Here is a 14,432-nt window from a genome sequence, read left to right as displayed (position 1 = left end):
CAAGGAGATGGAGATCTGGCTTAAGCATGGGGGTACATGATTATCTCATAAGGGTGTGCAGCCTTGTAATACACCTCTCGGGAGGATATTTGGGGCACTCTGGACCTGATCTTAATGACATCAACATGAAAATACTGTATCCATTACCCTAGCTTTAAAGGCCTGTTCAAGTTAGCACACTCTATGATACTGGATTGCATGTGAAAAAGAAATGATAATGACAGACAAACAGCACAGATTGCGTCAGCAGGATCGTTTGCTGCTATCACTGAACCATTGCCTGAGTGACAGGTTCGCATTGCTCCTATTTCTATAGGGAGGTTTTTTTTATTACTCTTCGAGCAGTAGCAGTCTTTTGTGGGCACAATCAAGAAGGTGATTCAAATGCAACAGAATGTATTTATACTGATCGATAAGTAGCAAATGCCTGACGTGGCTGAACTGAATGACACTCCAGGGACAAACTGATAAGACGTGTGGACTGGTCTTTCTGTGCTATGGCAGCCCTCTTCATACATTTTTTGCCAAACACATTGCTTTACGTGTAACTTGGATATTTTAGGCATATTGGCTACAAACTTTCTTGCTGTATCACTGATAATGTAACAATAATGTCAGCGTAGGAAGATGCTGTTACCTCATGAGCTTCTTTTATGAGGAACACCCTAACTGGCTGATTTCAACATGCCTATCCTCAGTCCCTGAGATGAAGACCAATTTGGCATTATCTTGACCAGCTTTCTCCAAAGATGCTAAGCATTTATCATTTTAACTTGTAATCCTCTGAATTCATTTAAATAGCAGTGCAGTTACTTCATAATGTAAACTTGCCTCTGTATATTGTAATCTAATGCTATGAGCAGAGGAATCAATGGTTCAGCTTTCCACAGGTCTAGCGGAAGAGATTGAATTCCTGCTATGTGTGAAATGGAATCACCTAACGTTTCAGTGTGAGCCTTTATTGTTTGGAATTCCACACTTTTGAATATAAAGCTCCTTGTAGATTAGGACAACCAATTGAGTATTTCTGTTTTATGCCGACTGCAGATTGTGCAGAGCCATCCATATACAACACACTTGTATATTTATTTATCACTGTGCTAAACCGAGTTTGTGTTATTGCCTGTTGATATAGTACAAATGTTTGATTTCTGAGTGTGTTATCATATTCAAAGTATCTATCCAATGACATTTGTGTTGAAGACATTGCACTCACCACAGATGTAGGGCATTGGTAACAGTAATGTTTGTGTTTATCTAGTAGAGTAGTTTAAGGAGGGGGCACTGTATTTTTTTTACCTTGGACAAAGTGTTTCCCCTTTCAGATGGTACTTTCGACTGCCTTGAGAATGTTCTATGTTGGCGACAATTGCTAGATGGCAGCTGAATATAGATGAGATTAATAGAGAAGGAAACTAGCTCTTTACCATTTACCTGTTTGAACACCACAAGAATCTTCAGCTTGTAAGGCCAAGTCCCTGAGAACCCAACTGGGTTATCAGCCAATATCCTTGAAGGAGACAAACCCCCTTGACGTATGCATGTGAGTCTCTCTGTCTTTGGGTACTCAAGACAAATAATCTGCACTGATTTGTAGGAAGACAGCTTGAAGGTGCCCTCACGTTGTCTGATGAAGTGTGTGAAGAATCTTGTGGGAATTCTTGCAGTCATATTCATGAACATAAGAATACCAAGTACCTTAGGCCACAGGTGAATGGTGGGTTCCAATGCAAAATTGTATGTAAACACATGGCAAGACCATACATTTTATAGCCAAATTAGGTAAACGTTGTGTGCAAGGTGGCAGTCACTTGGCAGCCCTCCTCATATTGTTTTCATCTGCGCCATATATTGCATCTATTCTTTTCTATAAATTGCTGTCTACCAACCACTCAATTAGAGTTAGGAAGATCTGCCTTTAGTGGCAAAGATTTATTAGAGTGGTTAGATGTTGAAAATACACTCAAATAAGTCAACATCAGTGTCAGTAATATCTGTACCTTGACTTAAATAGTTTTGATGTTTGCCTATGTCCCAGTGATTGATATACACAAATGCACCACTTAAGCATGTTAGTGTGACTTCTTGTTGAAACTGGATACTTGCACCCAGTTTAGTGCTTATTAGCTTTTCAAATTCTCCAAACTCCAAACTCTCAATATCCATGAAAGTATGCATTTGGGGTAACATCACACAACATATTAATTTCAGAGTAAACTAAATGAGAACTGCCCCTTTATAAAACTTCTGAAAGACACAGTCATGGCAAGCAAATGTGACCAACCAATCTGCATAAGGGAGGTCAAAATTATAAAATATAATAAACACTGTCATCCGATGAACTTATCTCCATTGTCCATGACCGTGTCACAATTTACTAACACATGCACAAACCTGAGACCCAATTCACAAAGCTATTTGCATGTGTATGCTCATCATAAAAATAGCTTGATTTCTAATTGAAATAAAATCTCAAAATATAATTATGGAGTTGTAAAATTTTTAACACACTTCTAACTTTATCCATTTCAGCATTCGAATTATGTGAACACTTATTAAGGTGTGTTCATTTATAGTAGTAGAAGATTTAAGGCCTCATTTAGATATTGGCAGATGAGTTAGTCCATCAGAACGGTGACGGATAGCCCATCCACCGAAATCTGGATCCCATTATATCCTATGTGATTTATATTTCAGCGGACTCAGTATTGTCACCGTTGTGAAGGAGTAACTTGCCTGCAAATATCTAAATCAGGCCCTTTCTCTTGGTAGAGTTCATCCCTGTCGAAGGATAAAAGGGGAACAGAACATCCACACACTTTGTGCAGCATAAGGGAAGCGATTCCTAAATAGGGAAACATATTTCAGAGTGAAATAATATAAAATTGTGCTACAATATCCAGGTTCTGACTTACTTCAGTGACTAATTTTTCATTCTGAAATATCAAAGCAACACTAAAGAAGGAATGCACAAAACACTTCTGTGGTTATGCTTAAAAAGCTATGACTCTTGCTGCTTTCCACACGTGATTTAAAAAAGTGTTGAACATTTCTAAAGGTGCGTGAAAATATGCCAATGTTGGAGACAAATACTCCTGTCGCAATTGTGAGACTTTAGCTCCTGATGTTGCCCTAAACTTTATAAGTGCTCATAAAAAAGAGGGGGAAATGTGTTTGAATGGCCTAAGAGCACTATTCTGAAAAACAATTTGGAGCACTAAAACCGTGGCAGTGAAGGATTTAATAGAAATTGAGAATTCAAATCCGTTTCATGCATATGAAGCTCTGAGTCACTAGGATAATCACAACATGAATAACCTTTCAATTTACATATTTCTTCCGTAGTTAATCTGTTTTCCTAACTCACAGAATAGAAAAAGCTCATAAAACAAATGCCAAAATGGAAATGAATATGTTTACTAATTAATAAAAATAATGAAATGAAAAAGGACATTCATAGACGCCTCATAAAAACAGGCATTACTTTTATAGATGTACTGAGCAAGGGGAAAATTAATTCCATTTTGTGTTTAATAGACAAATCCTACTTGGTGTTCTGTACCTATTAGCTGCATTCTACCATATGATTAGTAGTTCAAGCACAGGCAGCACTGGAAAACATATTTAAACTGCAAAGCTGAAGTTGTCCTGTAACCCACTGCCGGATAATATTAAGCACCCAACGTTTAGAAGTGGGTCGCACTTCAGTTTCTTTAGATAGTGTATTCAAGATCCAGGTCTTGCACGAGAAAGAAATTATTATTTCATTAAAAAAATGCATGAGACTCCTATGAGACTATGGGGTCATTCTGACCTCGGCGGTAAAAGGCGCTTACCGCCGGTCAGAAGACCGCCATAACACCGCCGCGGTCGCGGTAAACCGCCACGGTCATTCTGACCCGCAACTGGCAAACCGCTAAAAACCCGACATCCACAAAAGTCTGCCACACCAACGGCCAGCGAAAAACTGTTGATGACCAAACCTCCACCGTCACGCCAACAGAAATACGCCCATGCCATTCCGACCCACGAATCCAACCGCGGTCAAAATACGCACACCTTTACAAAACACAACCACATTGGACAATTCAAAATACACACACCTGAGACACATACACACAACACTCCCACACACCCAATACAATATAAAACACACACCCACATCACCCACAAACCCCTACGACCAAAAAATCAGACAGAAGGCCAGAGAGAGACAGCACAGAATAGAGAACACCATCACACAGAGGCACATTACACCATCACCCACACAATATCCACGCACAAAACACCACACACCACCACACTCACCACACTCATCAACACATACACCACCCCACACCTCATCCACACCACCCCATGGCACCCTAAAGACACCCCAGGTTTTCAGACGCTGAACTCAGGGTCATGGTGGGGGAAATAGTTCAGGTAGAGCCCCAGCTCTTCAGGACACAGGTGCAGCACACCACCATTGCCAGGAAGATGGAGCTATGGCAAAGAATAGTGGACAGGGTCAACGCTGTGGGACAGCATCCATGAAATCTGGATGACATCAGGGAGCGGTGGAACGACCTACGGGGGAAGGTGCGTTCCATGGTATCAAGGCACAACATCGCAGTGCACAAGACTGGCGGCGGACCCCCACCTACTCCCCCAGAATTTATAGCATGGGAGGAGCAAGTCTTGAACATCCTGCATCCTGAGGGCCTCGCAGGAGTAGCTGGAGGAATGGACTCTGGTAAGTCTCATCTTCACTACTTCATCCCCCCCACCCCACCTGCATGCCAAATCATACCCCCACCCTCACCCCCACCCCCATCACACCAACTCCTTGCAAATGGCTCACCATCACAACCCACCCATCCCAACACCTAGCCCTGCATGCGTCCACAAAGCATGGACACCCATCACCTAAGCATGCCCACTGCACATACCCATCTCCCCCACAAGCCACCGTCACAACAGCCCCCACAAGGGAATGCCAGCACTGGGGTACACGGGCACCCACCCATTGCACGATATGGCACACACAGAAGCAATAACCATACTCTTATACCCCTGCAGGACCCGAACGCCACCACACCGCCCAGGAGGGTCCAGAAATGTCCATCCCACCCCCAGAAGAGGCCCCCAGTGATGACAGCATCTCTGTCTCCCTGGACCCAGATGACCAGCCCGGCCCATCGGGGACCTCGGGACAGTCGGTTCCCCTCACACAGCCACAAGCCACAGCAGACCTAACCCCCTCTGGGAACACCAGCACAGCTCCCACCCAGCGGGCCCATGCCTCTGTCTCCAGGACACGTCAATCAGCGGTGTGTCCACCACTACAGGGCACCCAGGTTAACCCACCACCCCAACAACAACAGGGACCTGGGGGCAGTGGTAGTGGGCACACGGTCCAGGGGACGGAGGCACAGGAACACAGGGGAACTGGGAGGGCTGCTGTGCGACAGGGGGGGGGACAGGCATAGGGAACCCACTCTCCACGAGGCCCTCTCCTCCATCATGGGAGCATACCACCACTCCCAGGAGACAATGGCTACGGTACTGGCCAGGTTCCAGGAGATCCAGGTACTGCAGGAGGAACAGTTTATGGGGTTCAGGGAAGAACTCCGAAGCATTAGTTCCGCAATGGGGACCATCGTCGTGGCTCTCAACCAGATTGTCACCACATTGCGGGACCATGTGGCACCACAAAGGGCCCCTGTCACTAGCATGGACCAAGAACAGGCTACCACCTCTGCCGGCGCTAGTGGACAGGAGGCCCCGACACAACAACAGGCCACCAGAACCCCACCCCCTGCAGAAGGAGAACCACCCCGCAAGCGGACCCTGAGATCTAGAAAGAAGACAGAGTAGGATGCCAAGACCCCCGCCAGCAAAGGATACCCCCTGATGTCATCCCACTGTCCCACATTGTCACCCTGTCCAACCTTAAACTGCCCAGGCTCCATCCTTCCACAGGCATATGGACAATGCACCTGTGAGACTGAAAATCTGGACTCTGCCATGGACATTCCTCCACCATCACCCATCACCGATTTTCAACCATGTCCCTAAATTGAGCACTTTAATAAAATCGCTTATTGCACAAAAATAATCTGGAGTCTGCCTGTATTTTGAACAAATGTATTAGACATAACCGTGCCAAAATGTCCAGTTACATTGTGATGACAACATACCACTGTCACACAGCTGTAGTCCATGGGGAAACAAAGCCGAGGTCACGCAGTGGGGCCCACATCTCTGAAATTGGAAGGGAAAGTCACAACTCAGTTAACATACACTGGGGGGAAACTCAGACAGTAGAGAGGCAGGAGACTGTAAGTAAATGTCAAATGCCGGTGTTGATTCTTACTGTTGTATCACTGTGTCCCTGTTGTCTGTGTCGTCCTCGTCGTCTTCCTCCTCTTCACTCTCCACAGGCTCCACAGCTGCCACAACACCACCATCTGGACCATCCTCCTGCAGGAAAGGCACTTGGCATCGCAAAGCCAGGTTGTGAAGCATACAGCAGGCCACGATGATCTGGCACACCTTCTTTGGTGAGTACATTAGGGACCCACCTGTCATATGCAGGCACCTAAACCTGGCCTTCAGGAGGCCGAAGGTCCGCTCGATCACCCTCCTAGTACGCCCATGGGCCTCATTGTACTGTTCCTCTGCCCTGGTCCTGGGATTCCTCACTGGGGTCAGTAGCCATGACAGGTTGGGGTAACCAGAGTCACCAATTAGCCACACACGGTGTCTCTGTAGTTGTTCCATCACATAAGGGATGCTGCTATTTCGCATGATGTACGCGTCATGCACTGACCCAGGGAACTTGGCATTTACATGGGAGATGTACTGGTCAGCCAAACAAACCACCTGGACATTCATCGAATGATAACTTTTTCTGTTCCTGTACACCTGTTCACTTTCTCTGGGGGGTACCAAAACCACATGGGTCCCATCAATGGCACCAATGATGTTCGGAATATGTCCAAGGACATAGAAATCACCCTTCACTGTAGCCAAATCGCCCACCTCAGGGAAAACAATGTAGCTCCGCATGTATTTCATCAGGGCAGACAACACTCTGGACAACACCTTTGAAAACATAGGCTGAGACATCCCTGATGACATGGCCACTGTTGATTGAAATGACCCACTTGCCAAAAAATGGAGTACTGACAGAACCTGCACTAGAGGGGGAATCCCTGTGGGTTGGTGGATGGGTGACATCAGGTCTGGCTCCAGCTGGGCACACAGTTCCTGTATAGTGGCTCGGTCAAGCCTGTATGTCAATATGACATGTCTTTCTTCCATTGTCGACAGGTCCACCAGCGGTCTGTACACGGGAACATTCATCCATCTCCTCGCAAGTCCCAGCGGACGGTGCCTAGGAAGGACAACAGCGAGCACAGAGTCAATCAACCCACAGGTACGTTCCCACAGCTTGCACAGTACACAATTCTCTATGCATTGAATGGCTTGTATGAGTGGCGATGCAAGGCCTAGGCATGTGTGACGCAGTAGAATTTAAGCCATGTGAGCCCTTGAAATGGCGGCTGCCTGACCTGTGAAGTGCGACAATGGGATGTGAGGTCAATGCGCTGGCGTGGCACACCATGGCGGTAGGCGGTCGAAGACCGCAGTGCAAAGCCGCATTGGTTAACATTGAACCCTATGGGTTTCAGGAGCCAATGACGATGTGCGCCGGCGGTCGCGGTACGCACCGCCGCGGTACGCACCGCCACGGGCGTGACCGCCATTTTCTATCAGCTTAATCACTCGAGACCTGATCATCCACAGGAGAGGACCTATACTGCAAGTGCTGCTGTGACCTCGGTCTGGAACAGACAATGGCTGCTGCGACTGGGGAAAGGGCCCCTGCCTTCACTTCTGAAGAATTGGAGAAACTCGTGGATGGGGTCCTCCCCCAGTATGCGCTACTCTACGGTCCTCCAGACCAACAGGTAAGTACACTGGGACCATGCTTTATGGCCAATGCCTGGGTTGAGTGGGGTGAATGAACGATGGTGGGGAGGGGAGCGATTGAGGCATTTATCAAACGACAGATGAGAGCATGTGTCACATGGCAAGGGTGGGGATGGGGGGCCACTCACATCGAGCATGCAGAAGGTGATGATATTTTATTTTCTTCCCCCGTACATGTCACATAGGTCAGCGCCCATCAGAAAATCGACATTTGGAGTGCCATCGCCAAGGACGTCCGGACCCTGGGGGTCCACAACAGACGGGGCACCCACTGCCGCAGGAGGTGGGAGGTCATCCGCCGCGGGAGCAGGAACACTGCGGAGGCTCTGCTGGGGATGGCCTCCCAACATAGGAGGGGTGCCACTCGTCAATTGACCCCCCTGATGTCTCGGATCCTGGCGGTGGCCTACCCAGATTTGGATGGGCGCGTGAGGACATCACAGCAGACACAAGGGGGTGAGTACCAGCACATTCTGCTATCTAAGCGCACAGTGGAGGTGTCTGGGTGGGGGAGGAGGGCTGTGGGTATCCCTAGGCCAGGGTGATTTCTGTAGGCTAGGCCCCTCCGTAAGGCATGGCTCTGTGCCCCGCCCCCCACCTCTGTAGGGTGCCAAGTACAGCTATCCATGGCCCTGTGTCACCTATGTGTGCAGTTGTCGTCCATAGGCTTGTAGGCCAAGTCCCAATGATTGAGTAGTGTACCCCAAGTGCGCGGCGTAGTGCAGGGGGCTTCTGTGTCTGTCCTCTCCGCCAACTGTGTTGCCAATGCATGCACTCAACATGTCTTTATTTCCCCCCCCCCTTTTTTGCTGCTCTTCCTGTTCATGTGTGCATTAGCATCATCAGAAGGAGGAGAAGTGGCATCGAGCACGAGGGAGCTGCATCTCACAAGGCCCTGGAGGGCCATGCAACCGACTCAGAGTTCACCAGTGAGACGGAGGGCGAGGGGAGCTCCACAACGGGGACACGTGGAGACATCAGTGACACAGACACGTCCTCGGAAGGGAGCTCCTTTGTGGTGGCGGCAACATCCATGCCCACTGCAACAACAGGTACAACCGCAACCCAGCGCACCAGCTCTGCCCTCCAAGCAGCCCCACAGCGTTCGCCCCGTGCCCGCTCGCACACGAAGGCGGGCATCTCCTTCGCCCCAGGCACCTCAGGCCCTGCCCCAGTTACCCCTGCTGCCCTCAGTGAGGAGGTCATTGACCTCCTCAGGACGCTCATTGTTGGGCAGGCTACCCTTTTGAATGCCATCCAGGGGGTAGAAAGGGAGGTGCACCAGAACAATGCATACCTGGAGGGCATTCATTCGGGTCAGGCTGCCCATCAGTGATCGTTCAACGCTCTGGCCTCAGCACTGACGGCAGCCATTGTCCCTGTCTCCTGCCTCCCTCCTCCAACTTCCTCCACCCAGTCCCACTCCCCTGTTCCTCTGCCTATCCCAGACACACCTACAGACCAGCCTGCACACACCTCAACACCCAAGGGCAGCTCATCCAGACATAAGCACCACACATCACACAAGCATTCACACAAGCAACAGCCACATGCAGACATACCAACAGCCACTGCCTCCTCTGTGTCCCCCTCCTCCTCGTCTCCCTCCTCCCTCCCTGTGACGTCTCCACTCACACTTGCATGCACAACATCATCAGCCACTACGTCCATCACCAGCACACCCACCAGAACACTCCGCACACGTGCAGTCACCACCCCCACTGCCATTTACACGTCCCCTGTGTCCTCTCCCAGTGTGTCTGTCACCCCCTCTTCCAAACCACACAAACGCAGGCAGCCACCCACCCAACAGCCATCCACCTCACGACAGCCTCCGTCACAAGCATCTGCACCCAAAGACACCACACTTGACTCTCCTAAAACCACATCCTCTTCCTCCACTCCCATACCCACTGCACCTACCCTTCCCACTGCTCCTAAAAAGTTTTTCCTGTCCAAAATTAACCTCTTTCCATCACCTGACCCACCCCCTCCATCTCGTAAGAGTCCAATCAGCACCTCAGCCACCACAACCCCTGGACCTACAAGGACCATAGTACAAGGATATTGGAGTCCACCACCTTCAAGGGCAGCTACATCTGCCAGCAGTAAAGGGACAGCCAGCCCACCCCCTGGGAAAAAATCCAAGAAAGGCAAGGCCCGGCGCGAGAGGCCAGAGACGGCAGCCTCCAAAGGCACTACCCTGGCACCTTCAGGAAGTGGGGTGGCACCTGGCACATCTACAAAGGGAGGCAAGGGCCACAGAGAATCACGGAAGGATGGCAAGGGCAGCACGGCCGACAAGTCCGGCAGCAGGCGAGCTGCCCAGGAGGGCACCACCAGCCCCATTCCGGGTGTGAAGGAGGACACCCACGGGCCCGGGACTCCAGCACAGGAGGGCCCCGCAAGCGAGAAGTCGGATGGTGAGTGAACTCCATATATTGGCCGGATATGGTGCCCTGGAGACACATGTCAAGAACCGCTGAACAGGGCCCTTCAAGACAAGCACCGCTGAACAGGGCACCACCGTCTCAAGAACCGCTGAACAGGGCCCTTCAAGACAAGCACCGCTCCGCTGGGCCCTTCATCTCAAGCACCGCTCCGCTGGGCCCTTCATCTCAAGTACCGCTCCGCTGGGCCCTTCATCTCAAGCACCGCTCCGCTGGGCCCTTCATCTCAAGCACTGCTTCGCTGGCCACCGCCGTCTCAAGCACCGCTCCGCTGGGCCCTTCATCTCAAGCACCGCTTCGCTGGCCACCGCCGTCTCAAGCACTGCTCCGCTGGGCCCTTCATCTCAAGCACCGCTCTGCTGGGCACCGCCGTCTCAAGCACCGCTCCGCTGGGCCCTTCATCTCTGCACCGCTCCGCTGGGCACCGCCGTCTCAAGCACCGCTCCGCTGGGCCCTTCATCTCAAGCACCGCTTCGCTGGGCACCGCCGTCTCAAGCACCGCTCCGCTGGGCCCTTCATCTCAAGCACCGTTTCGCTGGGCTCCGCCGTCTCAAGCACCGCTCCGCTGGGCCCTTCATCTCAAGCACCGCTCTGCTGGGCACCGCCGTCTCAAGCACCGCTCCGCTGGGCCCTTCATCTCAAGCACCGCTCCGCTGGGCACCGCCGTCTCAAGCACCGCTCCGCTGGGCCCTTCATCTCAAGCACCGCTCCGCTGGGCACCGCTGTCTCAAGCACCGCTCCGCTGGGCCCTTCATCTCAAGCACCGCTCCGCTGGGCACCGCCGTCTGAAGCACCGTTCCACTGGGCCCTTCATCTCTGCACGCTCCGCTGGGCACCGCCGTCTCAAGCACCGCTACGCTGGGCCCTTCAAGTCAAGCACCGCTGGCCCATTGGCTGAAGGGGCAGGCCCTGATCTGTGTCGGGCAGGGCTGCACGATGCACTCTGGGCACCATGCCTCCTCCAGTACCAGTGGAGTCTGTAATCCACTTGAGAGACTGTGGCTTTGCACTCCCCAGGATGTAACAGTGGGCAAGCCACCCACTGTAGAGACTTGTGAGACTGTGGCTTTGCACTCCCCAGGATTGCACAGTGGGCAACCCACCCACTGTAGAGACTTGTGAGACTGTGGCTTTGCACTCCCCAGGATGGCACAGTGGGCAAGCCACCCACTGTAGAGACTTGAGAGACTGTGGCTTTGCACTCCCCAGGATGGCACAGTGGGCAAGCCACCCACTGTAGAGACTTGAGAGACTGTGGCTTTGCACTCCCCAGGATGGCACAGTGGGCAAGCCACCCACTGTAGAGACTTGAGAGATTGTGGCTTTGCACTCCCCAGGATGGCACAGTGGGCAAGCCACCCACTGTAGAGACTTGAGAGACTGTGGCTTTGCACTCCCCAGGATGGGACAGTGGGCAAGCCACCCACTGTAGAGACATGAGAGACTGTGGCTTTGCACTCCCCAGGATGGGACAGTGGCCATGGAGGCCCCTCGTGGATCTGGCGTCGTGGACTCATGTGGCTGAGGTGCGTCCCCTTCCCTTCCCCCTGAGGTGCCTGTAGTTTTTCTATCTGATGCCCCTGCAGTGTTCTCTCCAATGGATTCGGGTCTCCTGTGTGGGCTTTGCCCATGTGTTGAGGCCCATTGGCCCACGTACAATGTCTGAAACCCAATTTGGACAGGACAATTTACATATGTGTATATAGTTATAGATGTTGGAAATAATTTTTTACTTAGCCATACAATATATTTGAATTTCATGATCATTTTATTTTGTCTTGGCATTCTTCCGGGGGGTTTGGAGGGTGTCACTCTGAGTTGTTGCTCTGCATTGATGTGTAGGTAGTTGTGGGTGAGGGTGGGTGTGTCGCGTATGTGTGTGCCCGTAATTTTTTCTCCTCCTCCCTCCCATGTGTCGTAGGTGCAGTACTCACCGTTGTCTTCTGCGCCGGCGTTCGTGGTCCTGGTAGAGGAGCAGGTAGACAATAGCTGGTAGGATGTGTAGTTCTGGTTCCATGCTGTCCAGATTCCTCGTGGAGTGTGTAGAGGTGAGCGTTTTCCCGTTCGTAGTCTGTTTCTGCCGTGTTTTTATCGGTGGGGCTCCCACCCCGGAAAAGGTGGCGGATAGGTGAGTTGTGATAGGGTGGGCGGTACATTGTCTCCCGCCTGTCTGTTGGGGGTGACCGCAGCGCTGTTTGTTTGTCCCGCCGTGGCGGTCGGAGTGTTAAAGCGGCGGTCTGTGTTGGCGGTTTCCGCCAGGGTCAGAATTCCATTTTTTTGACCGCCTGCCTGTTGGCGGGTTGGCCGCCGCTTTAACACCGACCGCCAGGGTTGGAATGACCCCCTATATATGCAGCTGTATAATACAAAGGAATCTTAACTGCAAAGGTTCTAGGAGTATGTGGCTCGCCCGAAATCTAAGTAGATCTGTTTATTACTTTAGTGTGCAGAAACAGACGGGAAGTGCACATCCTTTTTTGAAGAATAACTGCTCTCTGCAGCATTTAGTCATTCTGAAACGTAGGTCTTGTTTTACTTTACTTACGTAACAGAGCACTAAATATAAAATGCCCCCTCTGTTTCACAATGAAAAAAATAGAGAAGGGTTGGATATAGAAAGATTGGTTGTCAAAAAGTGTCTCTTTTCAGCCTTGAACTGAGCAGTGGCGAACTAAGGGCGTCCAGCATTGGTTTGTACTCAAGGTACATCCTCCAGTCCAAACCTATGACAGGCAGACACCCTCATAGGTATAAGCCATGTTGTGTCTAAAATGTGCCATTGTGTGTAAATCACACAGTTAAAATAAGCTATTCTGAATTTGAGCCTGTGGTTGGGGTCACCAGCACTAGTTTTGGGGGACGAAGTAAAGGAAAACACGTACAAAGAGGAAAGAAGTAGGAAGAGATGGATGAGAAAAGCATCTCAGAGAGAGAACTTGCACGAGTGAGATAAAAGGGCATGAAGTATCTTATAGTGGATGTCTAGGAGAGCCATGAGGTTGATTCAAGAGTACGCAACCTTGGAATTTGGGGCACTGACATTTACAAGCACCAGTCGTTGATTTTTGATCAGAGCTTTGGGCCCTGGCACTCATTTGAATCAAAGGCGGTCCAGGCTATTTAATTTGATTGGGAGTTGTATCAAATCCAAGGGGTGTCTTGTCAGGTCCATAAGTGATGCACCTCCTTTGGGTAAATTATTGGGATTTTGCAGAGCAACAGATGCCGTCTGAGGGACAACTTCACTACTAAAACCCTTTAGCAAAGGAAAGTTGATTGATGCTGTGCTATACATCAGTTTTCATCACATGCGTCCATCAGTATTGTCAGCGGCCCCACAAATGCTAAGTAAATTTTGACCTTAATGCATGTGCTGCACACAGCACAGTAAGAGCATAGGTTGTGACTTTTTATTTTAGTGCTACAGTCTGAATGTTACTTGCTTACCTTCCCTAGCTACCAAGTTTGTGCATGTGCTTATACACAACATGTTTTGAAACACAAAAGCAAGGCTCCCACCAGCCCCTATACAGAGAAGAGGAATGAGATCATGAATCTTCTCCTGAAACAAAGTTACTAAACTATCTACACTGGCTGCACATGGAGTAATAAGTCTAAGCACTTAATCCAAGATGACGTGTGAGGTCCTGGATATAGGGCATCAGACCTTTTGGTTGCTGTTTATGATAAAATGGACAATGAAGTAAATTAATGCTGCACATACAACTGAAATGGAAAAATGTAGCTTTTGAGTAAGAACAGTACGGCATTCTCTGATATTATGAGCATGACAAAATGACATTTAAGGAGGAAACTGAAGACAAACAGGGTGCTTTGTAAAATGGAACTGATGAACAATTACCTGGTAAATAGAAGTGAAAAGGCCAGCCTGAGGATTGATGGAGTGCAATAACGACCAAGGACTAATGGCACTATGGAAAAAATAATTAATTGCGCTAATACAAATCTAGGGCCTAGATGCAGGGTAATTGTTTGGACCAT

Source organism: Pleurodeles waltl, chromosome 10 (assembly GCF_031143425.1).
Source record: "Pleurodeles waltl isolate 20211129_DDA chromosome 10, aPleWal1.hap1.20221129, whole genome shotgun sequence".
NCBI classification, from domain to species: domain Eukaryota; kingdom Metazoa; phylum Chordata; class Amphibia; order Caudata; family Salamandridae; genus Pleurodeles; species Pleurodeles waltl.
The sequence above is the reverse complement of the archived record's forward strand: the minus strand, read 5'-3'. Positions refer to the sequence as shown.